Below are 26,581 nucleotides of genomic sequence, written 5' to 3'. Positions count from 1 at the left end.
ACGCTGGGGCCTCTTCAGCCCCTGTCAGGATGGCGGGTGCTGGCTCTGGTGGGGCCTCTGCCCCACGGCGGGGGCTGTGGCCCAGGGGACAGCAGGGGCCACAATGGTCGCACGCGGTCGGCGGTGGCGGCGAGAAGCCGGATGGCCCATGGCTGCGTTCCAGCGGCACGGCCCGGGATACTGACTGTGTGAGCGGGGGGTGCACGGAGACGCGGGGTCTGGAACATGGGGGTGGCCGGGGGGACGGGAGGGACGGGGAGGGCGGCAGAGAGGAAGGGGCCCCGGGGCTGGGCCGGGGCTGCTCGAGCTCGGGGCAGGCCTGACGGGCGCCATGTCAGAGCTCGGCCTGGCCGCCCGCGGAGCCGCCTCCTGCTCACATCACTCTTTGCCTCCATTGGTCGGGAGGGCTGTCAGTCTCCTGCCCTGAGGTGATGCTGCCTGGGATTGGCTGCCTGGGCTGTCACTCTGCCCTGGTTTGGGGCGCAGCCTGCCCTGAGTTGCTGTTTCCTCTGATTGGCTGTCTGGGATGTCCTCGTGGCTCCTCCTATCAAATGATTGGTCAGACCACTTGTCAATCATCCATGCACTGCACTCCCGCCATCCGTGATTGGTGCAGCCAGCACAGCCCGCCCCTGAACACTGCCCAGTTTGTTCAACTCTCGCCACCTGTCCTGCAGGCCTCAAAGCTTGATTGGCTGGTTACATATCAATCACATGACTTGCCCCGCCTCCTCAAATGTGATTGGCTGTCCTGGGTGCAATGACTCTCTATAGACTAATGGTTGGGTTTTACCAGGCAACGAGCTCCACCTAAAAAGGAAACTGTGGGCCCTGAACAAAGGCCTTGAGTTATAAAAGACATGTTGGGACCCTAAACATGAGCATCTGGGCCCCAAGAAGGAGGCTCTGGGCACTCAAAAGGACGGGCAGGTGCTACAGATGGCGCTTTGGGCCCTGAACACGAGGGGACCCTCTTGGTTCCCACCCGAGCTGGGTTTGGTGCCCGTGACCCCACGGAACAGACACCTGTGCTGTCCGGAGTGGCCACGGAACAGACGGAGCCCAAAGCCACGGACTCCATGAGCTCAACGGGGAGTTGTGACATTTTATGGACGTTTCACAGAGCTGGCCCATGGACTGAGGGCAACTGTGTGTGTGTGACATCAAAGGTGGGAAGGGGAGCGGTGGTTGGTGAGGACGTATTGGATCGTGTGGGACCTGAGCCTGACGTCCATGGCGTGGAACATGGGGTGGAGGAGAAACGACCAGCATGGTGGTGACACTGCTCCTGCGTGGAGCTCCAGAGGCTGCAGGGGTTTTTCTTCCCCACCAGGGACCAGCACAAGCCAGTGGCCCGTTCCTGTCTGTCAGCTGCTCTGGGGCTGTGACCTCAGCAGCACCTGCACAGCAGGAGTGTCCTCACCGCCAACACCGGCTCTTTGCTCTGCCTGCACCTCTGTCCCACATGTCCTCGTGCTCTCCTCCCTCCCTGGCACCTTTCCCACCTCCTCCAGTACCCACCAAGACCTTTCTCTGTCTCTACAGAGACTAAAAGGAAAGAAAAACTTTCCATACTGGTGCCATCTAAATAACTGCATGAAATAAAAACCTTTTTAAGGGGAAGGGTAACCCTAACTTTTCCCTGTCTGAATGTTTATAATAAATGTACTGCATTTAAAAAAAAATAGCGTAGCTTTAGTTACTACCGGGAGGGTGTGTTCTGTGTGCCGTTTAGCTTTCACACATATTGCACCAATTTATTTATTCTCCCTGTTCAGTTGCCTTCTACACGTGTCTTGTTATGTCCATAGGGAACCACCCAGAATTTGTATTTAGTTTTGATATTATTAGGTCAGCTGCTGCTCCAAATTACCTAATCTTTCATTTTCCAGTGCTCTCCTGTTGCATCCTTTGGCAGATGCTGTTCTTGTCACCAGGTATATCATCCTTCCCACACATCATTTGGATGGTTCCTAGCAGATCCATGGTGCTTCATGTGTTCTAACTTCTGCTTTCGGCATTACGTGGTGATGTATCTGTCTCTGTGTTTGTGTGGCACGTGTTACATCAGAAGCATTGTCCCAGTCAGGTCACTGCATCTCTTTCTCTCCTCCCTCTGCCGTCATCATGTCTGTACCAGCTCTCTGATGTGCTTTCTGACCTCATGGGCTCTTCTTGTCCTTCCTCCCTTCAGCTCTTCAATCCTGTTCCTGCAAGAGAAGTGACAGCCGGTCCGTGTCCCCTCTGTGGCATCTGGACCTTCCAGAGCTGGACGGCTGGTGGGAAGTGTCGCCATCAGCCAAGGCTCTGTGTGAAGTCTTCTCCTGGCACAGGAACAGCTCTGGCTGTGCCTGCTGAGCACCACGCTGCCCGAAGGAGAACAGCAACACTCGCAGTGACTCCTGGGCAATGGGAAGAGATGATTCGAGGGCAGGTTGGCAGCAGACCCTGAGGCTGTGCCGGGGGTGGCCACATCTGGCTCCTCCCAGCAGGATTTTGGAAAGTTCCTTCCCAGCTGTGAGCACCAGGCCAAGGGTGTGGGGTAGAATCAGCCCCTTCCCCCGAGGGCCCGAGTCCCCCACTGGCCTCTGTCCCTAAACTGCTAAGACTTCTAAGCAGGCTCTGCCTCTACCTGAATTATCTTCAGTTTTAAGAAAAAAATCAACCCAACAAATGTGTACTTCTGGATGAGGATGGACCAGGTTCAGGTCCAGGAACAGGAGCGCTGCAGGAGCACGTATCTCCCAGCACGGACAGACGGGAGGACCTGTCGACCTCACCACCCCTGGTCGCCACCATGGCCCAGTTCACCAGCCCTGGGCCCGAGGGCTCAGCCCAGGGACAGCCCCACAACCAGGGTCAGAGCGGTTCCTGCTGCTGCCCCGAGGGTCACCAGCCCCAGTCAGCCCTGGGCCAGAGTGCAGCTGTCTGAGCTGGGCTGAGCTGGAGGGGGCTGGAAAACAGATCATCGGGAGGAGGCGATGGAAGAAGGTGCCGTGTGTGTGGCACCGGGGATGAACTGACACCCTCAGGTTGGTATCTGGATGTGTGCTGGGCTTGCACATGGACTAAGCCCCAGCTCAGAGCACAGATTGCTGCTCCCAGCCCTGGGTGCCAAATGCTGCCCTGCCTGCTCCTGCCTTGGGGCTTGGGGACCTCTGGGTGAAAAGGAAAGACAGACTCCAGCAGTTATGGGATCTCTTAAGTGTCCTGGGATTGCTTTGCTAATCACTCTGTAACGTTTCCTCGGCTATGAACTCCGTACGTGCCCAGAGAGGCGAATAAGTCCATGAACCAACTTTCCAATTAAGGTTTCCCTTACAAAAATCACACTTCCATTTTCTCATGGGCAACAGACTGAAAGACGGAAGCTGAAGCAGCATCTGCCTCTTGTGAAAACAGGTAACAACAGATGGTTCCATTCAGTTGATCCTTAGTTGCTTCCTGCACAAGAAAACTGTACATTGCTCCAATCTTTTGTGTTTAGGATGGGCCTTTGCTGATGTTCCTGTGTAGGCAGCAAGTATGTGGATGTCAGGATTTCTGCAGATTTCTGACTGAGTTTTCCTGTTTTCCCTAGTAAGGACAATCTTGCTGTGTACTCCTGAAGTCTCCCATGAGCTCTTGGGTCGAGAGAAGGACGGGGAGCTCCAGTTAGCTCAGGGAGGACCAGTCAGCATCACAGGCAAAGCAGACCGGAACTCGACTTGGTGAAAACTAATGGAATTTATTGACAACTGAAACTGGCACCTCTCCCCCATCTTTGGGCGGATCACCGTGCACCCTGAACCGATACAGGCAGGTGTGGTCCGGGTGGCCCCAGTTGCTCAGCACTTGCAGCCTGATGTAATTCACGACCCCAGGGAGCTCGTTCTGAAATGACAAAAAGAAACGAGTCACCTTTTCCTCTCTGGCGCGTGACCACTGACAGAGTAGTGCCGCGGCGATGGCTTTGTTCAACAGCTTCCTTCCTGCTGCCCTGCCAGGGCTTTTGACCTGTCGTAGCCAAGACGTTCTTATCCTGCTCTACCTCATTGGGCCATGAGAACAGCAAAGGAAGAAGCAGCGACCAGATGCCTCAGCAAATACACTGGAAAGTTCTCGCCTGCTTTGGGGCACAGGCTTCCACAGTCAGAAGACCCAGTGGTGCTGTTAGTATAATGTCTCGTTGCCTTCTCTTAAAAGCCACAGAAGCAGAATGGCCTCCCTGTCACTACTCACTGCCAGCACCAACAGAATCCTCAGGAAGCCCAGTATTTCTGGTCTTTAACTGGCAGACCAGCACTCATGCATCCTACCGGATGTGGTTGCTGGTGTCCACTTGGGGTCCAGACAGTCAAGCTGATTCCAGTTTCAACTGTGGCGTTTCTAAGCACTGAAGTTTAAACCCAAAATGAAAGAGAAGACCGGCAGTCCAGGTATGCGCCACCAGGAAGTTAAAGCAGAAGAAGGGCCAGTGTGGCACATGCTCAAGGACAGGGCTGCCTGTAGCCCTTTGGCAGGGAAGCCTCTCCCCATCCAGCCGCATTTCTCCTCCTCTCCTACAGTTCTCCTCCCTCTTTGTCCCCATACCTCCAGCTGGAAGGTCTGACTGGGATTCAGCACTGCCAGGAAAGTGAACTGTCCCAGGAATATTCCCTGCTCCTCGTGTTCTTCCTTGAAGCCCTACAGAAAGACAGGGGTGGAGCAAACAAGAGTGTCTGGTATCACCATGGAAAGACTGAAGTTCAGACGGTGAAGTACGGGGTTATTTCAACTACATAGTCCAAGCACGATGAGCACAAGAAAAGACGAGGAGAAGCTGCAGGTGGGCAGCATGTCACACTTGTCTAGTCAATGAGTCCAGGCTGCCAGTCAGAAAAGGAGCAGACGCTCCCCTGAGAGGGAGGTAACCTGAACATCACAAATGCCACTGGGATTGGAAGCCAAGAAGGTCTAGGACCATGCACTGTGCCAGCTCCTTTTCCCTGTGGCTCCTAAAGTAGCATCTTGCCACAGAAGCTTCCTTTTGAGAGGTACATTGAATAAAAGAGGGATACAATGGAGTTGCTTCATTCCCAAGGAGCCTGTTTGTGCTGAGAGACATGAGGAAGCTTTAGGCCACTGGACTCTTTGACCCATCTTCACTCCCTGCTTAGAAATACTGTGCAGCCCCCTGCCCCCCACTCTAGAGAAATCACTCACGTAGACAGCAAAGTCCTTTGGAGCTCCGGACAGACTTTCTCCATGGAACGCTGTCCCCGAGACATGGTCCATGGTGACTGCCCTGGGAATGACTGGCACAGACAGCTTGATGAACACGTGTCCCTGACTTCCTGGGAAGGGCCAGCAGTTACCAGGATGATTTTCTGGCTGAAAGGACAAGAAGAAACTGCGTTGACATGGAGAAGGTTGCCCTGGCTTTCATTCCTGCCATGAGCATCCGAGGATTAAGAATTCATTAGGCCAATCAATTCCGTTCTGAACCACAGCCAGGGCCTTCACTCAGACCCTGTGGGTACCGAACAGAGCAGCAGTTGTGCTTCTCCCGGCCCAGAGCCCTCACTAGGAAAAAGGAAGGGACGGTGAGGATGAAAGGCCCCTGCCCAGAGCAGGTGGCAGCTACTGGCCCCCCTAGATATACCCTTCCTGTCAGGGGAAGCACTCGCTCCCTCTCATCCACTGCCACCTCCTTCCCCTGACACCAGCCAGCTCTTCAGGTTGCGCAGGCAGCTCAGGAGCAGGGCCAGGACGGCTTGAGAGCCCAACGTGGGGCCCTCCAGCAGTGCAGGCTCTCAGCGCCCGCTGGGGCTCACTAAGAGCACATCCCAGAGCTCTGCAGGCACCTCTGCCCTTCTCCTTCCGTGCTGTGCTGACACTTTGCACAGCGACTGGGCAGACACAGACTGCAGGAGCAGCCTGGCCTGCTAGAAGCTCCCGCGCAGAACCTGGGGCACTCTGGGAGAGGAAATACTCAGCAGGGAGACACAGGAGGAGAGCAGGTCCATGCGAGAAGGAGGCAGGAAAAGCAGCTTTGAGGAGCAAAGACAGAATGGAGAGCAACTCTCAGCAGCGTGTGTGGTTCATTCTCCCGACCTTTGTTTTAGTGCTTCTTGGTGCTCCTACCTCCAGAATAAGCTCAGGGGACCTCATGTAATCCATGACCGGCAGGGAATACAAGAACACCTTTGCTCTGGCAGTCTGGAGGGATGGAGAGGTCCTGGAACGAATGACAGCAGCCCCTGGAAATTAAAACATGAGCATGATCATCAGGCAGCGTCAGGAGGAATATTACACTCTTGACTTGGAAAAGGCTTCTCAGTTGTCCTCCATGACCTACAGTGGGTTCCCCTCTTTCTTACTGGCACAGCCCCTCTGGGACACGTAGCAAGGTGTCATTAAACTGTCGTATGGGGCTGTGGAAAAAGACAAGAATGTGAAGCAGCCTTTCTGTGCTTCCCATGGGGCCTGGCCTGTTACAGGCTCTGTCAGTGGGGGCGTTCTTAGGGCACGAATTGACCCTTGACTTCTCGCCCCTTCTCTCCTGCCCCTGGGCAAGTTCCAATGCCCATCTTGTCAATCTGGACAGGGAGCGCTTTGGAACTGGTTTGTATGTACAATGTCACGGCACCTGCTGATTTCAGGGCGTAGTCAGGCATCGGAACCTGGATTTCTTCCAGCTTCTCCAGAGCTTGATTGATGATCTCCTGAACAGCCTGGGAAGGAACACAAAGGAGAGCGCCTGTTGGAAGGAAAAGGAACGGGGCAAGCAGCTCCCCTGCAAGGCCAGACAAGGTGAATGGGGACAAGGCCCGTTTCAGATGAAAGGAACGCCCAAATTGCATGGGAGCCTCCCAAGTTTGCTGTGCTGTGATATACGGGTATCAGAAAGGGGGGGCTGCTCACTCCAGCGCTCTGAATGCTGAAGGAAGGGGCTTTTCCTGTGGAGGGGCCCCAGGCCAGGGAGCAAGGACAGAAAAACCTTCAGGGCATGAGTTAGGACTGGCTTAACTCTGGACCTCCGAGACCATTCTTTCTTGCCAGTCCTCTCTTGAGGAGGACCCAAGATCTGGACGCAGAGGAAGGCACGACTCAGACAGCTGTAATTCCTAACACGGCTCTCTCTTCCCCATAAGGAAGTGTGGAGCAAAAGGAAAAAGAAGTGTGGCCATGACAGCACTTGTTCCAGCAGCACCAGCCTGTTGGCCGTGACAGGAAATGGAGTAGGATATGTGCCGGAGGGAGGATCAAACCCCTGAGTAGATCCTTCTGCCTTGTGCCCTTACCCGTCCGGTGAAGCCTGGGAGCTCTGCCTGCTTCATGCCTTCCTGGACAGCCCGCTCCGCGACATCCTTTGCGCTCCAGCGCAGGTGATAAAGCTGTTCCTGGAGCTTAAGGAGCTGGTCAGGCAGGGGCAGGGTTACGCTCAGGTCTTCTCCTAAGTCTGCTGCGGTTCTCCAAAGGCTTAAGGTGCCAAGTTGTCCCACGTGGTAAACACCTGTCAGACACGCACCAGAGCTTAGAACTTGGGCTAAGGCTGGGTTATGCCTCGGGCTGCCCACTCCCCTCTCTGTGTCTCTCCCAAGTGCCTTAGTTGTCTCTCCTCTTGTGGCCATTGTGGTGTACGGGCTCTGCAACAGATGGACATTCCCTGCTCTGGACTGTGCTACCTGTCCTGCAGAAGATTCTCAACCCCTTGGGGCAGGAGAGTTCAGCCACGGCCCCTCTGTTGCCTGAAGAGAACTGGCTTAGCCCTCCTGGGGAAGGCAAGTCACCCCTTCCTCACCCCCACACCCGTACTGCTGGAGCAGGGACTGGCACAGCTCTCTAGGGGACTTTCTCCTCTTAGCTCAGCTCCTCTGGTCACAGCAGGGGAAGTGGAACAGGACAGGATGGAGCCCTGAGTACCTCCTAAAGCAACATCCTCAGCTCGGAGATCTGCAGAGACTCACCGAAAGAGAATAAGCCAAGGAGCAGCACCAGGGTCGTCGCCTTCAGTGCCTTCATCTTCCTGCAGAGCAGCAAGGAGGAAAAGGATGGTGAAGCTGGCGGTACCCGTGCAGATCAGCAGCAGACTGGAGAGCAGCAGCAGGGACTGCAGCCCTTGAGCTTTGCGTTCCTGGCATGTGCGTTGGCTTGGTCCTGCACCAGCTCGAGTCACTGCTGGGCTCGTCACCAGCTGCCCCATTGGGGGATTTGTCATGGCAGCGATTGTTTCGTTAGGGACAAAGGGCTCAAGATTGATTCCAGACTAAGAGCAGCACTTGCAACAAGAGCTATGGCCACACTTCATGTCTGTGGGGCTGGAGAGGGGTTCTTGGAAATGGAAGGGACAGAACAAATGCCTGTTTCTCCAGCCCACCATCCGATCGGCACTTGTGCTGATGCTGTTCTCCACCCCTCCCAAGAGAAGGTTCAGTCTGTGCCCCTACAGTGCAACAGCTGCCAGGTGGGGGCTGTGTGTCTCCCCTCTCGCAGCCGGGTTCTCTCTGGCCCTTCTCTTGGCATAACTGCAGACAAATGCAGACTGGGGAAAGAGGGAGGGAGGGCTGAATGTCAGTGCGTGCTGGCAAGCAACAGGCAACCAAGGAAGTGCCAAGGAAACACTCTGGTGGCTGGGCCCTACTGCCCTGAGCCTGATCTGCCATGACACAGCACACACCGCTCTGCAAGCTGGAAATGCCTCCTGCTTGTTCCAGGAGGCTCTCAAAAAGCTCACAGCATACACTCATCAGGAATAAACAATCCCCTTTTGTTCCCATGGACAACTCCTTGCACCCCTCAGAGAACCTTGAGCCCCTTTCCTAAGGCAGAGCCCTGGTGAGGAGCTGACCAGGTTTCCAAAGGAAACTCCTCTGTCAGGAACACAAGTCAAATCCACGGCCAACAGAGGACACGCTGCTGTCCTTCTGGTCCCAGTGGACAGGAAAACCAAGCAGGCTCAGGGACATAACCCACCCTGCAGAGCACAATACAGGACTGTGCTGAGCTCTCACAATTCCTACAGCAGGCTATATCTGGGCCACTCTCTTGGACTCTGTCTGTCCAATCCAAAATGGACCTGTCTTTCATCCTGCAGAGATCAAAGGCTTTCTGGGCCTCACACTTGCATTCATGAAGAGACTGAAAGGCGGCTGTTGCCTTCCACCAGCTCCAGACCGAACTCTCATGCTACCCTTGTCTTCCTCTCCTGTCCACCCTCCACCCACCCCAGCTGACGAGGTGGAAAACGCACCTGGGGAAAGGGGAGGAGGATTTTTCAAACATACCCGTTCAAACGTTCAACCTTCTCTGTGTGTCGCTTGGTACCTGCTGAGGTGCAGGTAACAAGCATCTCGCTTGCTCAGGAGCGAGCCAAAAACTCTGCGATCTCAGTTCCCTCAAGATCGAGAGTGACAAAGGCGCAGGCAGACCCCTGGTCTTATACCCTGCTGGGCCCACCTCAGCGCTGATGCTGCTTTGTGACATCAACGGCAGTGGGTGACGTCACAACGGAAAAGGCTGCGCCACGTTTGGAGGCAAAGTCCAACCTGAGAGGTGCGGGTCTTGCAGTTCTCTCTGCAGGGGAAGAAATTCTTTCACCACAGAAAGACGGGAAAGGTACAGGAACATGTTACTCTCAGAAAACAGACTCTGTCAACCACTCTTCCTCTTGCTTACCAAAGTTCAGACGGTGTTAGAAAACAACCACCAAAAAGCATCATCGCTAAGGCAGAGATGTTCTCAGCTGATTCGCAGCCACTGACATCTGGAAAACAGCACAAGGTCTCTTGTTCCTCAGGGCAGAGTACGTAGGTTGGACTTGGAGCTGCAAAGAAAACCATATTCAGCCAGTTTGGTTCCATTCGGGTACATCAGGACAAGTTCAGTTCACGTAACCACCACCATAACTACACCCGGCTTTGCCGTCTGCAGAAGGAGACCAGCTCCTAAATGACCCCCAGCCCTGCAGACACAGATCTTCCCCAGGGCAGTGCTCAGGAAATACCAGAGCACAGGGACACCTGGTCATTCAGGTTAAACTGCTGGGGAGGACAGAGGTAAATCAGACCAGAGAGAGGACAGAAGAGGCGAGAGAGAAAGAAACACATGGGGAAAAGGCTGGAGAGATGGAGAGATCCAGACAAAGTGGGACGAGGAGCTGTGACAAGACAGGGAGGAAGAAAGAGGAGAATCGAGGAACAGGACAGAGGAAAGGGGGATGGGGAGCAGTAGAAGAAGGAAAGCTGGGTAGAGAATGAAAGGGACAAGGAGGGGTATGAACAGACGGAGAAAAGGAAGGACAGAGAGCAGAACAAAGGGACTGAGAAATAAAGCAAAGGTAAGATGGGGATAAAGAGATTGACAAAGGGAGAAAACCCACCGTGAGCTGGAGGAAAATGAGTGTTGAGGAGCAGAAAAGGGGAAGAGTGGAAAAATAAAAGGCAGAGCCATCTGGACAGGGGTCTATTGCCAGAAGCAACGGGACAGGCAGCGGGGCAAGAATAAAGACAGAAAAGATGGGGACAGGGAGCAGGACAAAGGGACAGTGAGAGGATAAATGGTGCAGGGAAGAGCATACAGGTGGAGAAAGAAGCAGCAGTTACAGAAGGATGAAGGGAAGAGGAAGAGGAAAAGGAAGGGGAAGGGGACAGGGAAGAAGAAGGGGAAGGGGAAGAAGAAAGGGAAGTGGAAAGGGAAGTGGAAAGGGAAGGGAGGAAGGGAGGAAGGGAGGAAGGAAGGAAGGAAGGAAAAAGAGAAAGAGAGAAAGAGAGATAGAAGGAAAGAGAGAGAAACAAAGAGAGAAAGAGAGAAAGAGAGAAAAAGGAAGAAAGGAAGAAAGGAAGGAAGAAATGAAGAAAGGAAGAAAGAAAGAAAGAGAGAAAGAGAAAGAAAGAGAAAGGAAAGAGTGATAGGAAGAAGGACATGGGAGAGACAGAGAAGGAAAGGGAGCAGGACATGGATTGTCAGAGAAACACAAAGACAGGGAGCAGGACAGGGCCACAGAGAGAGAGGAAAAAGGGTCAGGGAGGCAGCACAAAGGGAAAGATGAGCAAAAGTAAGAGACAGGCAGCAGGGCACAGACAGAGGTAAAAAAGCCTGGGCTGGGCAGCAGGACAGAGATGGAGACCAAAAAACAGCTTTGGGCTGCAGGACAGAGATGGAATGAGAAATGAAAGTGGCAGGGAGCAGGAGAGAGTGACAGAGAGAGTGGAAAAACTAGAGGGAGCAGGACAGAAAAACAGAGTGGGGAACAGACAGGGAGAAGGGCAGAGAAACAGAAAGGGAATGAGAGGGGCGGGGAGCAGGACAGAGAGCTGGAGCAAGAAGGGAAAATGAGATGGGCAGCAGAACCAAGGGAAGGAGAGACAAAGGCGGGCAGGGAGCAGGACAAAGGGGTGGAAGGAGAAGAAAATGAAATGAAAAAAGCTTAAGAAATACACCGGGACTGGGACAGAGTGACAAAACAAGGAACAGGGACAGGCAAAGGAACAGGAGCAGGACAGCAGTGAAGGAAAAAAAACCAACTGTGGTGGGCAGCAGGACAAAGAGATGGAGAGAGCTTGGTCTTCGCCACCATTGGTCGAGAGGGCTGTCAGTCTCCTCCCCTGAGCTGATCCTGCAGCTGATTGGCTGCCTGGGCTGTCACTCTACCCTGGTTTGGGGCCCACCCTCCCCTGAGGTGATACTCTCTCTGATTGGCCGTCTGAGGGGTCACTACCCCCACAGTGTCCGCCCTTCCTGAGGCACTTTTTCCTCTGATTGGCTGTCTGGGATCTCCCCTGGTTCCTCCCATCAAATGATTGATCAGACCACTTGTCAATCATCATGTGCTGCACTCCCGCCAGCCGTGATTGGTGCAGCCAGCACAGCCCGCCCCTGAACGCTGCCCAGTTTGTTCAACTCTCGCCACCTGTCCTGCAGGCCTCAAGGCTTGATTGGCTGGTTACATATCAATCACATGACTTCCCTGCCTCCTCAAATTTGATTCGCTGTCCTGGGTCCAGTGGCTCCCCACAGACTACTGGTTGGTTGTTGCCAGGCAACGAGCTCCACCTAACAATGAGACTGGGGGCCTGATCAGAGGCCATGGGTTATAAAAAACATGTAGGGGCCCTAAACTTGAGCATCTGGGCCCCAAGAAGGAGGCTCTGGGCACTCAAAAGGACGGGCAGATGCTACAGATGGCGCTTTGGGCCCTGAACACGAGGGGACCCTCTTGGTTCCCACCCGAGCTGGGTTTGGTGCCCGTGACCCCATGGAACAGACACCTGTGCTGTCCGGAGTGGCCACGGAACAGACAGAGCCCAAAGCCACGGACTCCATGAGCTCAACGGGGAGTTGTGACATTTTATGGATGTTTCACAGAGGCCGCCCATGGACTGAGGGCAACTGTCTGTGTGTGACATCAAAGGTGGGAAGGGGAGCGGTGGTTGGTGAGGACGTATTGGATCGTGTGGGACCTGAGCCTGACGTCCATGGCGTGGAACATGGGGTGGAGGAGAAACGACCAGCATGGTGGTGACGCTGCTCCTGCGTGGAGCTCCAGAGGCTGCAGGGGTTTTTCTTCCCCACCAGGGACCAGCACAAGCCAGTGGCCCGTTCATGTCTGTCAGCTGCTCTGGGGCTGTGACCTCAGCAGCACCTGCACAGCAGGAGTGTCCTCACCGCCAACACCGGCTCTTTGCTCTATCTGCACCTCTGTCCCACATGTCCTCGTGCTCTCGTCCCTCCCTGGCACCTTTCCCACCTCCTCCAGTACCCACCAAGACCTTTCTCTGTCTCTACAGAGACTAAAAGGAAAGAAAAACTTTCCACACTGGCGCCATCTAAATCACTGCATGAAATAAAACCCTTTTTAAGGGGAAGTGTAACCCTAACTTTTCCCTGTCTGAATGTTTATAATAAATGTACTACATTTAAAAAAAAATAGCATAGCTTTAGTTTCTACCGGGAGGATGTGTTCTGTGTGCCATTTACCTTTCACACATATTGCACCAATTTATTTATTCTCCCTGTTCACACGTGTCTTGTTATGTCCATAGGGAACCACCCAGAATTTGTATTTAGTTTTGATATTATTAGGTCAGCTGCTGCTCCAAATTATCTAATCTTTCATTTTCCAGTGCTCTCCTGTTGCATCCTTTGGCAAAAGATGTTCTTGTCACCAGGTATATCACACTTCCTGCATGAAATTTGGAAGGATTCTAGCAGATCCATGGTGCTTCATGTGTTCTAACTTCTGCTTTCGGCATTACGTGGTGATGTATCTGTCTGTGTTTGTGTGGCAGGTGTTACATCAGAAGCATTGTCCCAGCCAGGTCACTGCATCTCTTCCTCTCCTCCCTCTGCTGTCATCATGACTGTACCAGCTGTCCTATGTGCTTTCTGACCTCATGGACTCTTCTTGTCCTTCCTCCCTTCTGCTCTTCAATCCTGTTCCTGCAAGAGAAGTGACAACCAGTCCCTGTCCCCTCTGTGCCATCTGGACCTTCCAGGGACGGCTGGTGGGAAGTGTCACCATCAGCCAAGGCTCTGTGTGAAGTCTTCTGCTGGCACAGGAACAGCTCTGGCTGTGCCTGCTGAGCACCACGCTGCCCGAAGGAGAACAGCAACACTCGCAGTGACTCCTGGGCAATGGGAAGAGATGATTCGAGGGCAGGTTGGCAGCAGACCCTGAGGCTGTGCCGGGGGTGGCCACATCTGGCTCCTCCCAGCAGGATTTTGGAAAGTCCCTTCCCAGCTGTGAGCGCCAGGCCAAGGGCGCGGGGTAGAATCAGCCCCCACCCCCGAGGACCCCAGCCCCCCACTGGCCTCTGTCCCTAAACTGCTAAGACTTCTAAGCAGGCTCTGCCTCTACCTGAATTATCTTCAGTTTTAAGAAAAAAATCAACCCAACAAATGTGTACTTCTGGATGAGGATGGACCAGGTTCAGGTCCAGGAACAGGAGCGCTGCAGGGGCACGTATCTCCCAGCACAGACAGACGGGGGGACCTGTCGACCTCAGCACCCTTGGGCCCTACGTTGGCCCAGTTCATCACCCGTGGTCACCACCATGGCCCAGTTCACCAGCCCTGGGACCGAGGGCTCAGCCCAGGGACAGCCCCACAACCAGGGTCAGAGCGGTTCCTGCTGCTGCCCCGAGGGTCACCAGCCCCAGTCAGCCCTGGGCCAGAGTGCAGCTGTCTGAGCTGGGCTGAGCTGGAAGGGGCTGGAAAACAGCTCATCGGGAGGAGGCGACGGAAGAAGGTGCCGTGTGTGTGACACCGGGGATGAACTGACACCCTCAGGTTGGTATCTGGATCCGTGCTGGGCTTGCACATGGACTAAGCCCCAGCTCAGAGCACAGATTGCTGCTCCCAGCCCTGGGTGCCAAATGCTGCCCTGCCTGCTCCTGCCTTGGGGCTTGGGGAACTCTGGGTGAAAAGGAAAAACAGACTCGTGCAGTTATGGGATCTCTTAAGTGTCCTGGGATTGCTTTGCTAATCACTCTGTAACCTTTCCTGGGCTATAAACTCAATATGTGCTTAGAGAGGCAAATAAGTCCATGAACCAACTTTCCAATTAAGGTTTCCTTCTTACAAAAAAACACACTTCCATTTTCTCATGGGCAACAGATTGAAAGATGGAAGCTGAAGTAGCACCTGCCTCTTGTGAAAACAGGTAACAACAGATGGTTCCATTCAGTTGATCCTTAGTTGCTTCCTGCACAGGAAAACTGTCCATTAATTTAATCTTTGGTGTACAGGCAGGGCCTTGCTGATGTTCCTGTGTAGGCAACAAGAATGTGGATGTCAGGCTTTCTACAGATTTGTGACTGAGTTTTCCTGTTTTCCCTAATAAGCAAAATCTTGCTGTGTACTCCTGAAGTCTCCCATAAGCTGGTGGGTTTAGAGAAGGACAGGGAGCTCCAGTTAGCTCAGGGAGGACCAGTCAACATCACAGGCACAGCAGACCGAAACTCGACTTGGTGAAAACTAATGGAATTTATTGACAACTGAAACTGGCACCTCTCCCCCGTCTTTGGGCGGATCACCGTGCACCCTGAACCGATACAGGCAGGTGTGGTCCGGGTGGCCCCAGTTGCTCAGCACTTGCAGCCTGATGTAATTCACGACCCCAGAGACCTCGTTCTGCAATGACAAAAAGAAATGAGTCGCCTTTTCCTCTCTGGCACGTGACCACTGACAGAGTAGTGCTGCGGCGATGGCTTTGTTCAACAGCTTCCTTCCTGCTGCCCTGCCAGGGCTTTTGACCTGTCCTAGTCAAGACGTTCCTATCCTGCTCTACCTCATTGGGCCATGAGAACAGCAAAGGAAGAAGCAGCTACCAGATGCCTCAGCAAATACACTGGAAAGTTCTCGCCTGCTTTGGGGCACAGGCTTCCACAGTCAGAAGACTCAGTGCTGGTGTTAGTATAATGTCTCGTTGCCTTCTCTCGAAAGCCACAGAAGCAGAATGGCCTCCCTGTCACTACTCACTGCCAGCACCAACAGAATCCTCAGGAAGCCCAGTATTCCTGGTCTTTAATGGGCAGACCAGCAGTCATGCATCCTACCGGATGTGGTTGCTGGTGTCCACTTGGGGTCCAGACAGTCAAGCTGATTCCAGTTTCAACTGTGGCGTTTCTAAGCACTGAAGTTTAAACCCAAAATGAAAGAGAAGACCGGCAGTCCAGGTATGCGCCACCAGGAAGTTAAAGCAGAAGAAGGGCCAGTGTGGCACATGCTCAAGGACAGGGCTGCCTGTAGCCCTTTGGCAGGGAAGCCTCTCCCCATCCAGCCGCATTTCTCCTCCTCTCCTACAGTTCTCCTCCCTCTTTGTCCCCATACCTCCAGCTGGAAGGTCTGACTGGGATTCAGCGCTGCCAGGAAAGTGAACTGTCCCAGGAATATTCCCTGCTCCTCGTGTTCTTCCTTGAAGCCCTACAGAAAGACAGGGGTGGAGAAAACAAGAGTGTCTGGTATCACCACGGAAAGACTGAAGTTCGGACGGTGAAGTACAGGGTGATTTCAACTACATAGTCCAAGCACGATGAGCACAAAGGAAAGACGAGGAGAAGCTGCAGGTGGGCAGCATGTCACACTTGTCTAGTCAATGAGTCCAGGCTGCCAGTCAGAAAAGGAGCAGACGCTCCCCTGAGAGGGAGGTAACCTGAGGATCACAAATGCCACTGGGATTGGAAGCCAAGAAGGTCTAGGACCATGCACTGTGCCAGCTCCTTTTCCCTGTGGCTCCTGAAGAAGCATCTTGCCACAGAAGCTTCCTTTTGAGAGGTACATTGAATAAAAGAGGGATACAATGGAGTTGCTTCATTCCTAAGGAGCCTGTTTCTGCTGAGAGACACGAGGAAGCTTCAGGCCACTGGACTCTTTGACCCATCTTCACTCCCTGCTTAGAAATACTGTGCAGCCCCCTGCCCCCCACTCTAGAGAAATCACTTACGTAGACAGCAAAGTCCTTTGGAGCTCCGGACAGACTTTCTCCATGGAATGCTGTCCCCGAGACATGGTCCATGGTGACTGCCCTGGGAATGACTGGCACAGACAGCTTGATGAACACGTGTCCCTGACTTCCTGGGAAGGGCCAGCAGTTACCAGGATGATTTTCTGGCTGAAAGGACAAGAAGAAACTGCATTGACATGGAGAAGGTTGCCCTGGCTCTCATTCCTGCCATGAGCATCCGAGGATTAAGAATTCATTAGGCCAATCAATTCCGTTCTGAACCACAGCCAGGGCCTTCACTCAGACCCTGTGGGTACCGAACAGAGCAGCAGTTGTGCTTCTCCCGGCCCAGAGCCCTCACTAGGAAAAAGGAAGGGACGGTGAGGATGAAAGGCCCCTGCCCAGAGCAGGTGGCAGCTACTGGCCCCCCTAGATATACCCTTCCTGTCAGGGGAAGCACTCGCTCCCTCTCATCCACTGCCACCTCCTTCCCCTGGCACCAGCCAGCTCTTCAGGTTGCGCAGGCAGCTCAGGAGCAGGGCCAGGACGGCTTGAGAGCCCAACGTGGGGCCCTCCAGCAGTGCAGGCTCTCAGCGCCCGCTGGGGCTCACTAAGAGCACATCCCAGAGCTCTGCAGGCACCTCTGCCCTTCTCCTTCCGTGCTGTGCTGACACTTTGCACAGCGACTGGGCAGACACAGACTGCAGGAGCAGCCTGGCCTGCTAGAAGCTCCCGCGCAGAACCTGGGGCACTCTGGGAGAGGAAATACTCAGCAGGGAGACACAGGAGGAGAGCAGGTCCATGCGAGAAGGAGGCAGGAAAAGAAGCTTTGAGGAGTAAAGACAGAATGAAGAGCAACTCTCAGCAGCATTTCTGGTTCATTCTCCCGACCTTTGTTTTAGTGCTTCTTGGCGCTCCTACCTCCAGAATAAGCTCAGGGGACCTCATGTAATCCATGACCGGCAGGGAATACAAGAACACCTTTGCTCTGGCAGTCTGGAGGGATGGAGAGGTCCTGGAACGAATGACAGCAGCCCCTGGAAATTAAAACATGAGCATGATCATCAGGCAGCGTCAGGAGGAATATTACACTCTTGACTTGGAAAAGGCTTCTCAGTTGTCCTCCACGTCCTACAGTGGGTTCCCCTCTTTCTTACTGGCACAGCCCCTCTGGGACACGTAGCAAGGTGTCATTAAACTGTCGTATGGGGCTGTGGAAAAAGACAAGAATGTGAACCAGCCTTTCTGTGCTTCCCATGGTACCTGGCCTGTTACAGGCTCTGTCAGTGGGGGCGCTTCTAGGGCATGAAATGACCCCTCACTTCTCGCCCCTTCTCTCCTGCCCCTGGGCATGTTCCAATGCCCATCTTGTCAATCTGGACAGGGAGCGCTTTGGTACTGGTTTGTATGTACAATGTCACGGCACCTGCTGATTTCGGGGCGTAGTCAGGCATCGGAACCTGGATTTCTTCCAGCTTCTCCAGGGCTTGATAGATGATCTCCTGAACAGCCTGGGAAGGAACACAAAGGAGAGCGCCTGTTGGAAGGAAAAGGAATGGGGCAAGCAGCTCCCCTGCAAGGCCAGCCAAGGTGAATGGGGACAAGGCCCGTTTCAGATGAAAGGAACCCCCAAATTGCATGGAAACCTCCCAAGTTTGCTGTGCTGTGATATACGGGTATCAGAAAGTGGGGGGCTGCTCACTCCAGCGCTCTGAATGCTGAAGGAAGGGGCTTTTCCTGTGGAGAGGCCCCAGGCCAGGAAGCAAGGACAGAAAAGCCTTCTGGGCATGAGTTAGGACTGGCTTAACTCTGGACCTCCGAGACCATTCTTTCTTGCCAGTCCTCCCTTGAGGGGGACCCAAGATCTGGATGCAGAGGAAGGTACGACTCAGACAGCTGTCATTCCCATCACGGCTCTCTCTTCCCCATAAGGAAGTGTGGAGCAACAGGAAAAAGAAGTGTGGCCATGACAGCACTTGTTCCAGCAGCACCAGCCTGTTGGCCGTGACAGGAAATGGAGTAGGATATGTGCCGGAGGGAGGATCAAACCCCTGAGTAGATCCTTCTGCCTTGTGCCCTTACCCGTCCGGTGAAGCCTGGGAGCTCTGCCTGCTTCATGCCTTCCTGGACAGCCCGCTCTGCGACATCCTTTGCGCTCCAGCGCAGGTGATAAAGCTGTTCCTGGAGCTTAAGGAGCTGGTCGGGCAGGGGCAGGGTTACGCTCATGTCTTCTCCTAAGTCTGCTGCGGTTCTCCAAAGGGTTAAGGTGCCAAGTTGTCCCACGTGGTAAACACCTGTCAGACACGCACCAGAGCTTAGAACTTGGGCTAAGGCTGGGTTATGCCTCGGGCTGCCCACTCCCCTCTCTGTGTCTCTCCCAAGTGCCTTAGTTGTCTCTCCTCTTGTGGCCATTGTGGTGTACGGGCTCTGCAACAGATGGACATTCCCTGCTCTGGACTGTGCTCCTTGTCCTGCAGAAGATTCTCAACCCCTTGGGGCAGGAGAGCTCAGCCACGGCCTCTCCCTCACCTGAAGAGAACTGGCTTAGCCCTCCTGGGGAAGGCAAGTCACCCCTTCCTCACCCCCACACCCGTACTGCTGGAGCAGGGACTGGCACAGGTCCCTAGGGGACTTTCTGCTCTTAGCTGAGCTCCTCTGGTCACAGCAGGGGAAGTGGAACAGGACAGGATGGAGCCCTGAGTACCTCCTAAAGCAACATCCTCAGCTCGGAGCTCTGCAGAGACTCACCGAAAAAGAAGAGACCAAGAAGCAGCACCAGGGTCATCGCCTTCAGTGCCTTCATCTTCCTGCAGAGCAGCAAGGAGGAAAAGGATGGTGAAGCTGGCGGTACCCGTGCAGGTCAGCAGCAGACTGGAGAGCAGCAGCAGGGACAGCAGCCCTTGAGCTTTGCGTTCCTGGCATGTGCATTGGCTTGGTCCTGCACCAGCTCGAGTCACTGCTGGGCTTGTCACCAGCTGCCCCAGTGGGGGATTTGTCATGGCAGCGATTGTTTCGTTAGGGACAAAGGGCTCAAGATTGATTCCAGACTCAGAGCAGCAGTTGCAACAAGAGCTATGGCCACACTTCATGTCTGTGGGGCTGGAGAGGTTTCCTTGGAAATGGAAGGGACAGAATGAACGCCTGTTTCTCCAGCCCACCATCCGATCGGCACTTGTGCTGATGCTGTTCTCCACCCCTCCCAAGAGAAGGTTCAGTCTGTGCCCCTACAGTGCAACAGCTGCCAGGTGGGGGCTGTGTGTCTCCCCTCTCGCAGCCGGGTTCTCTCTGGCCCTTCTCTTGGCATAACTGCAGACAAATGCAGACTGGGGAAAGAGGGAGGGAGGGCTGAATGTCAGTGCGTGCTGGCAAGCAACAGGCAACCAAGGAAGTGCCAAGGAAACACTCTGGTGGCTGGGCCCTACTGCCCTGAGCCTGATCTGCCATGACACAGCACACACCGCTCTGCAAGCTGGAAATGCCTCCTGCTTGTTCCAGGAGGCTCTCAAAAAGCTCACAGCATGGACTCATCAGGAATAAACAATCCCCTTTTGTTCTCCTGGACAACTCCTTGCACCCCTCAGAGAATCTTGAGCCCCTTTCCTAAGGCACAGCCCTGGTGAGGAGCTGACCAGGTTTGCAAAGGAAACTCCTCTGTCAGGAACACAAGTCAAATCCACGGCCAACAGAGGACACGCTGCTGTCCTTCTGGTCCCAGTGGAGAGGAAAACCAAGCAGGCTCGGGGACATAACCCACCCTGCAGAGCACAATACAGGACTGTGCTGAGCTCTCACAATTCCTACAGCAGGCTATATCTGCGCCACTCTCTTGGACTCTCTCCATCCGATCCAAAATGGACCTGTCCCTCATTTTGCAAAGATCAAAGGCTTTCTGGGCCTCGACTTGCGTGCATGAAGAGACTGAAAGGCGGCTGCTGCCTTCCACCAGCTCCAGACTGAGCTCTCAGGCTGCCCTCATCTTCCTCTCCTGTCCACCCTCCACCCACCCCAGCTGACGAGGTGGAAAATGCACCTGGGGAAAGGGGAGGAGGATTTTTCAAACATACCCGTTCAAACGTTCAACCTTCTCTGTGTGTCGCTTGGTACCTGCTGAGGTGCAGGTAACAAGCATCTCGCTTGCTCAGGAGCGAGCCAAAAACTCTGCGATCTCAGTTCCCTCAAGATCGAGAGTGACAAAGGCGCAGGGAGACCCCTGGTCTTATACCCTGCTGGGCCCACCTCAGCGCTCATGCTGCTTTGTGACATCAACGGCAGTGGGTGACGTCACAACGGAAAAGGCTGCGCCACGTTTGGAGGCAAAGTCCAACCTGAGAGGTGCGGGTCTTGCAGTTCTCTCCGCAAGGGAAGAAATTCTTTCACTACAGAAAGACGGGAAAGGTACAGGAACATGTTACTCTCAGAAAACAGACTCTGTCAGCCACTCTTCCTCTTGCTTACCAAAGTTCAGACGGTGTTAGAAAACAACCACCAAAAAGCATCATCGCTAAGGCAGAGATGTTCTCAGCTGATTCGCAGCCACTGACATCTGGAAAACAGCACAAGGTCTCTTGTTCCTCAGGGCAGAGTATGTAGGTTGGACTTGGAGCTGCAAAGAAAACCATATTCAGCCAGTTTGGTTCCATTCGGGCACATCAGGACAAGTTCAGTTCACGTAACCACCGCCATAACTACACCCGGCTTTGCCGTCTGCAGAAGGAGACCAGCTCCTAATGACCCCCAGCCCTGCAGACACAGATCTTCCCCAGGGCAGTGCTCAGGAAATACCAGAGCACAGGGACACCTGGTCATTCAGGTTAAACTGCTGGGGAGGACAGAGGTAAATCAGACAAGAGAGAAGACAGAAGAGGCGAGAGAGAAAGAAACACATGGGGAAAAGGCTGGAGAGATGGAGAGATCCAGACAAAGTGGGACGAGGAGCTGTGACAAGACAGGGAGGAAGAAAGAGGAGAATCGAGGAACAGGACAGAGGAAAGGGGGATGGGGAGCAGTAGAAGAAGGAAAGCTGGGTAGAGAATGAAAGGGACAAGGAGGGGTATGAACAGACGGAGAAAAGGAAGGACAGAGAGCAGAACAAAGGGACTGAGAAATAAAGGAAAGGTAAGATGGGGATGAAGAGATTGACAAAGGGAGAAAACCCACCGTGAGCTGGAGGAAAAGGAGGGTTGAGGAGCAGGAAAGGGGAAGAGTGGAAAAATAAAAGGCAGAGCCATCTGGACAGGGGTCTATTGCCAGAAGCAACGGGACAGGCAGCGGGGCAAGAATAAAGACAGAAAAGATGGGGACAGGGAGCAGGACAAAGGGACAGTGAGAGGATAAATGGTGCAGGGAAGAGCATACAGGTGGAGAAAGAAGCAGCAGTTACAGAAGGATGAAGGGAAGAGGAAGAGGAAAAGGAAGGGGAAGGGGACAGGGAAGAAGAAGGGGAAGGGGAAGAAGAAAGGGAAGTGGAAAGGGAAGTGGAAGGGGAAGGGAGGAAGGGAGGAAGGGAGGAAGGAAGGAAGGAAGGAAAAAGAGAAAGAGAGAAAGAGAGATAGAAGGAAAGAGAGAGAAACAAAGAGAGAAAGAGAGAAAGAGAGAAAAAGGAAGAAAGGAAGAAAGGAAGGAAGAAATGAAGAAAGGAAGAAAGAAAGAAAGAGAGAAAGAGAAAGAAAGAGAAAGGAAAGAGTGATAGGAAGAAGGACATGGGAGAGACAGAGAAGGAAAGGGAGCAGGACATGGATTGTCAGAGAAACACAAAGACAGGGAGCAGGACAGGGCCACAGAGAGAGAGGAAAAAGGGTCAGGGAGGCAGCACAAAGGGAAAGATGAGCAAAAGTAAGAGACAGGCAGCAGGGCACAGACAGAGGTAAAAAAGCCTGGGCTGGGCAGCAGGACAGAGATGGAGACCAAAAAACAGCTTTGGGCTGCAGGACAGAGATGGAATGAGAAATGAAAGTGGCAGGGAGCAGGAGAGAGTGACAGAGAGAGTGGAAAAACTAGAGGGAGCAGGACAGAAAAACAGAGTGGGGAACAGACAGGGAGAAGGGCAGAGAAACAGAAAGGGAATGAGAGGGGCGGGGAGCAGGACAGAGAGCTGGAGCAAGAAGGGAAAATGAGATGGGCAGCAGAACCAAGGGAAGGAGAGACAAAGGCGGGCAGGGAGCAGGACAAAGGGGTGGAAGGAGAAGAAAATGAAATGAAAAAAGCTTAAGAAATACACCGGGACTGGGACAGAGTGACAAAACAAGGAACAGGGACAGGCAAAGGAACAGGAGCAGGACAGCAGTGAAGGAAAAAAAACCAACTGTGGTGGGCAGCAGGACAAAGAGATGGAGAGAGCTTGGTCTTCGCCACCATTGGTCGAGAGGGCTGTCAGTCTCCTCCCCTGAGCTGATCCTGCAGCTGATTGGCTGCCTGGGCTGTCACTCTACCCTGGTTTGGGGCCCACCCTCCCCTGAGGTGATGCTCTCTCTGATTGGCTGTCTGAGGGGTCACTCCTCCCACAGTATCCGCCCTTCCTGAGGCACTTTTTCCTCTGATTGGCTGTCTGGGATTTCCCCTGGTTCCTCCCATCAAATGATTGATCAGACCACTTGTCAATCATCATGTGCTGCACTCCCGCCAGCCGTGATTGGTGCAGCCAGCACAGCCCGCCCCTGAACGCTGCCCAGTTTGTTCAACTCTCGCCACCTGTCCTGCAGGCCTCAAGGCTTGATTGGCTGGTTACATATCAATCACATGACTTCCCTGCCTCCTCAAATTTGATTCGCTGTCCTGGGTCCAGTGGCTCCCCACAGACTACTGGTTGGTTGTTGCCAGGCAACGAGCTCCACCTAACAATGAGACTGGGGGCCTGATCAGAGGCCATGGGTTATAAAAAACATGTAGGGGCCCTAAACTTGAGCATCTGGGCCCCAAGAAGGAGGCTCTGGGCACTCAAAAGGACGGGCAGATGCTACAGATGGCGCTTTGGGCCCTGAACACGAGGGGACCCTCTTGGTTCCCACCCGAGCTGGGTTTGGTGCCCGTGACCCCATGGAACAGACACCTGTGCTGTCCGGAGTGGCCACGGAACAGACGGAGCCCAAAGCCACGGACTCCATGAGCTCAACGGGGAGTTGTGACATTTTATGGATGTTTCACAGAGGCCGCCCATGGACTGAGGGCAACTGTCTGTGTGTGACATCAAAGAGTGGGAAGGGGAGCAGTGGTTGGTGAGGACGTATTGGATCGTGTGGGACCTGAGCCTGACGTCCATGGCGTGGAACATGGGGTGGAGGAGAAACGACCAGCATGGTGGTGACGCTGCTCCTGCGTGGAGCTCCAGAGGCTGCAGGGGTTTTTCTTCCCCACCAGGGACCAGCACAAGCCAGTGGCCCGTTCATGTCTGTCAGCTGCTCTGGGGCTGTGACCTCAGCAGCACCTGCACAGCAGGAGTGTCCTCACCGCCAACACCGGCTCTTTGCTCTATCTGCACCTCTGTCCCACATGTCCTCGTGCTCTCGTCCCTCCCTGGCACCTTTCCCACCTCCTCCAGTACCCACCAAGACCTTTCTCTGTCTCTACAGAGACTAAAAGGAAAGAAAAACTTTCCACACTGGCGCCATCTAAATCACTGCATGAAATAAAACCCTTTTTAAGGGGAAGTGTAACCCTAACTTTTCCCTGTCTGAATGTTTATAATAAATGTACTACATTTAAAAAAAAATAGCATAGCTTTAGTTTCTACCGGGAGGATGTGTTCTGTGTGCCATTTACCTTTCACACATATTGCACCAATTTATTTATTCTCCCTGTTCACACGTGTCTTGTTATGTCCATAGGGAACCACCCAGAATTTGTATTTAGTTTTGATATTATTAGGTCAGCTGCTGCTCCAAATTATCTAATCTTTCATTTTCCAGTGCTCTCCTGTTGCATCCTTTGGCAAAAGATGTTCTTGTCACCAGGTATATCACACTTCCTGCATGAAATTTGGAAGGATTCTAGCAGATCCATGGTGCTTCATGTGTTCTAACTTCTGCTTTCGGCATTACGTGGTGATGTATCTGTCTGTGTTTGTGTGGCAGGTGTTACATCAGAAGCATTGTCCCAGCCAGGTCACTGCATCTCTTCCTCTCCTCCCTCTGCTGTCATCATGACTGTACCAGCTGTCCTATGTGCTTTCTGACCTCATGGACTCTTCTTGTCCTTCCTCCCTTCTGCTCTTCAATCCTGTTCCTGCAAGAGAAGTGACAACCAGTCCCTGTCCCCTCTGTGCCATCTGGACCTTCCAGGGACGGCTGGTGGGAAGTGTCACCATCAGCCAAGGCTCTGTGTGAAGTCTTCTGCTGGCACAGGAACAGCTCTGGCTGTGCCTGCTGAGCACCACGCTGCCCGAAGGAGAACAGCAACACTCGCAGTGACTCCTGGGCAATGGGAAGAGATGATTCGAGGGCAGGTTGGCAGCAGACCCTGAGGCTGTGCCGGGGGTGGCCACATCTGGCTCCTCCCAGCAGGATTTTGGAAAGTCCCTTCCCAGCTGTGAGCGCCAGGCCAAGGGCGCGGGGTAGAATCAGCCCCCACCCCCGAGGACCCCAGCCCCCCACTGGCCTCTGTCCCTAAACTGCTAAGACTTCTAAGCAGGCTCTGCCTCTACCTGAATTATCTTCAGTTTTAAGAAAAAAATCAACCCAACAAATGTGTACTTCTGGATGAGGATGGACCAGGTTCAGGTCCAGGAACAGGAGCGCTGCAGGGGCACGTATCTCCCAGCACAGACAGACGGGGGGACCTGTCGACCTCAGCACCCTTGGGCCCTACGTTGGCCCAGTTCATCACCCGTGGTCACCACCATGGCCCAGTTCACCAGCCCTGGGACCGAGGGCTCAGCCCAGGGACAGCCCCACAACCAGGGTCAGAGCGGTTCCTGCTGCTGCCCCGAGGGTCACCAGCCCCAGTCAGCCCTGGGCCAGAGTGCAGCTGTCTGAGCTGGGCTGAGCTGGAAGGGGCTGGAAAACAGCTCATCGGGAGGAGGCGACGGAAGAAGGTGCCGTGTGTGTGACACCGGGGATGAACTGACACCCTCAGGTTGGTATCTGGATCCGTGCTGGGCTTGCACATGGACTAAGCCCCAGCTCAGAGCACAGATTGCTGCTCCCAGCCCTGGGTGCCAAATGCTGCCCTGCCTGCTCCTGCCTTGGGGCTTGGGGAACTCTGGGTGAAAAGGAAAAACAGACTCGTGCAGTTATGGGATCTCTTAAGTGTCCTGGGATTGCTTTGCTAATCACTCTGTAACCTTTCCTGGGCTATAAACTCAATATGTGCTTAGAGAGGCAAATAAGTCCATGAACCAACTTTCCAATTAAGGTTTCCTTCTTACAAAAAAACACACTTCCATTTTCTCATGGGCAACAGATTGAAAGATGGAAGCTGAAGTAGCACCTGCCTCTTGTGAAAACAGGTAACAACAGATGGTTCCATTCAGTTGATCCTTAGTTGCTTCCTGCACAGGAAAACTGTCCATTAATTTAATCTTTGGTGTACAGGCAGGGCCTTGCTGATGTTCCTGTGTAGGCAACAAGAATGTGGATGTCAGGCTTTCTACAGATTTGTGACTGAGTTTTCCTGTTTTCCCTAATAAGCAAAATCTTGCTGTGTACTCCTGAAGTCTCCCATAAGCTGGTGGGTTTAGAGAAGGACAGGGAGCTCCAGTTAGCTCAGGGAGGACCAGTCAACATCACAGGCACAGCAGACCGAAACTCGACTTGGTGAAAACTAATGGAATTTATTGACAACTGAAACTGGCACCTCTCCCCCGTCTTTGGGCGGATCACCGTGCACCCTGAACCGATACAGGCAGGTGTGGTCCGGGTGGCCCCAGTTGCTCAGCACTTGCAGCCTGATGTAATTCACGACCCCAGAGACCTCGTTCTGCAATGACAAAAAGAAATGAGTCGCCTTTTCCTCTCTGGCACGTGACCACTGACAGAGTAGTGCTGCGGCGATGGCTTTGTTCAACAGCTTCCTTCCTGCTGCCCTGCCAGGGCTTTTGACCTGTCCTAGTCAAGACGTTCCTATCCTGCTCTACCTCATTGGGCCATGAGAACAGCAAAGGAAGAAGCAGCTACCAGATGCCTCAGCAAATACACTGGAAAGTTCTCGCCTGCTTTGGGGCACAGGCTTCCACAGTCAGAAGAC

Source organism: Caloenas nicobarica, chromosome 35 (assembly GCF_036013445.1).
Source record: "Caloenas nicobarica isolate bCalNic1 chromosome 35, bCalNic1.hap1, whole genome shotgun sequence".
In the NCBI taxonomy this organism is placed as follows: domain Eukaryota; kingdom Metazoa; phylum Chordata; class Aves; order Columbiformes; family Columbidae; genus Caloenas; species Caloenas nicobarica.
This window is presented reverse-complemented; position numbering follows the sequence as displayed.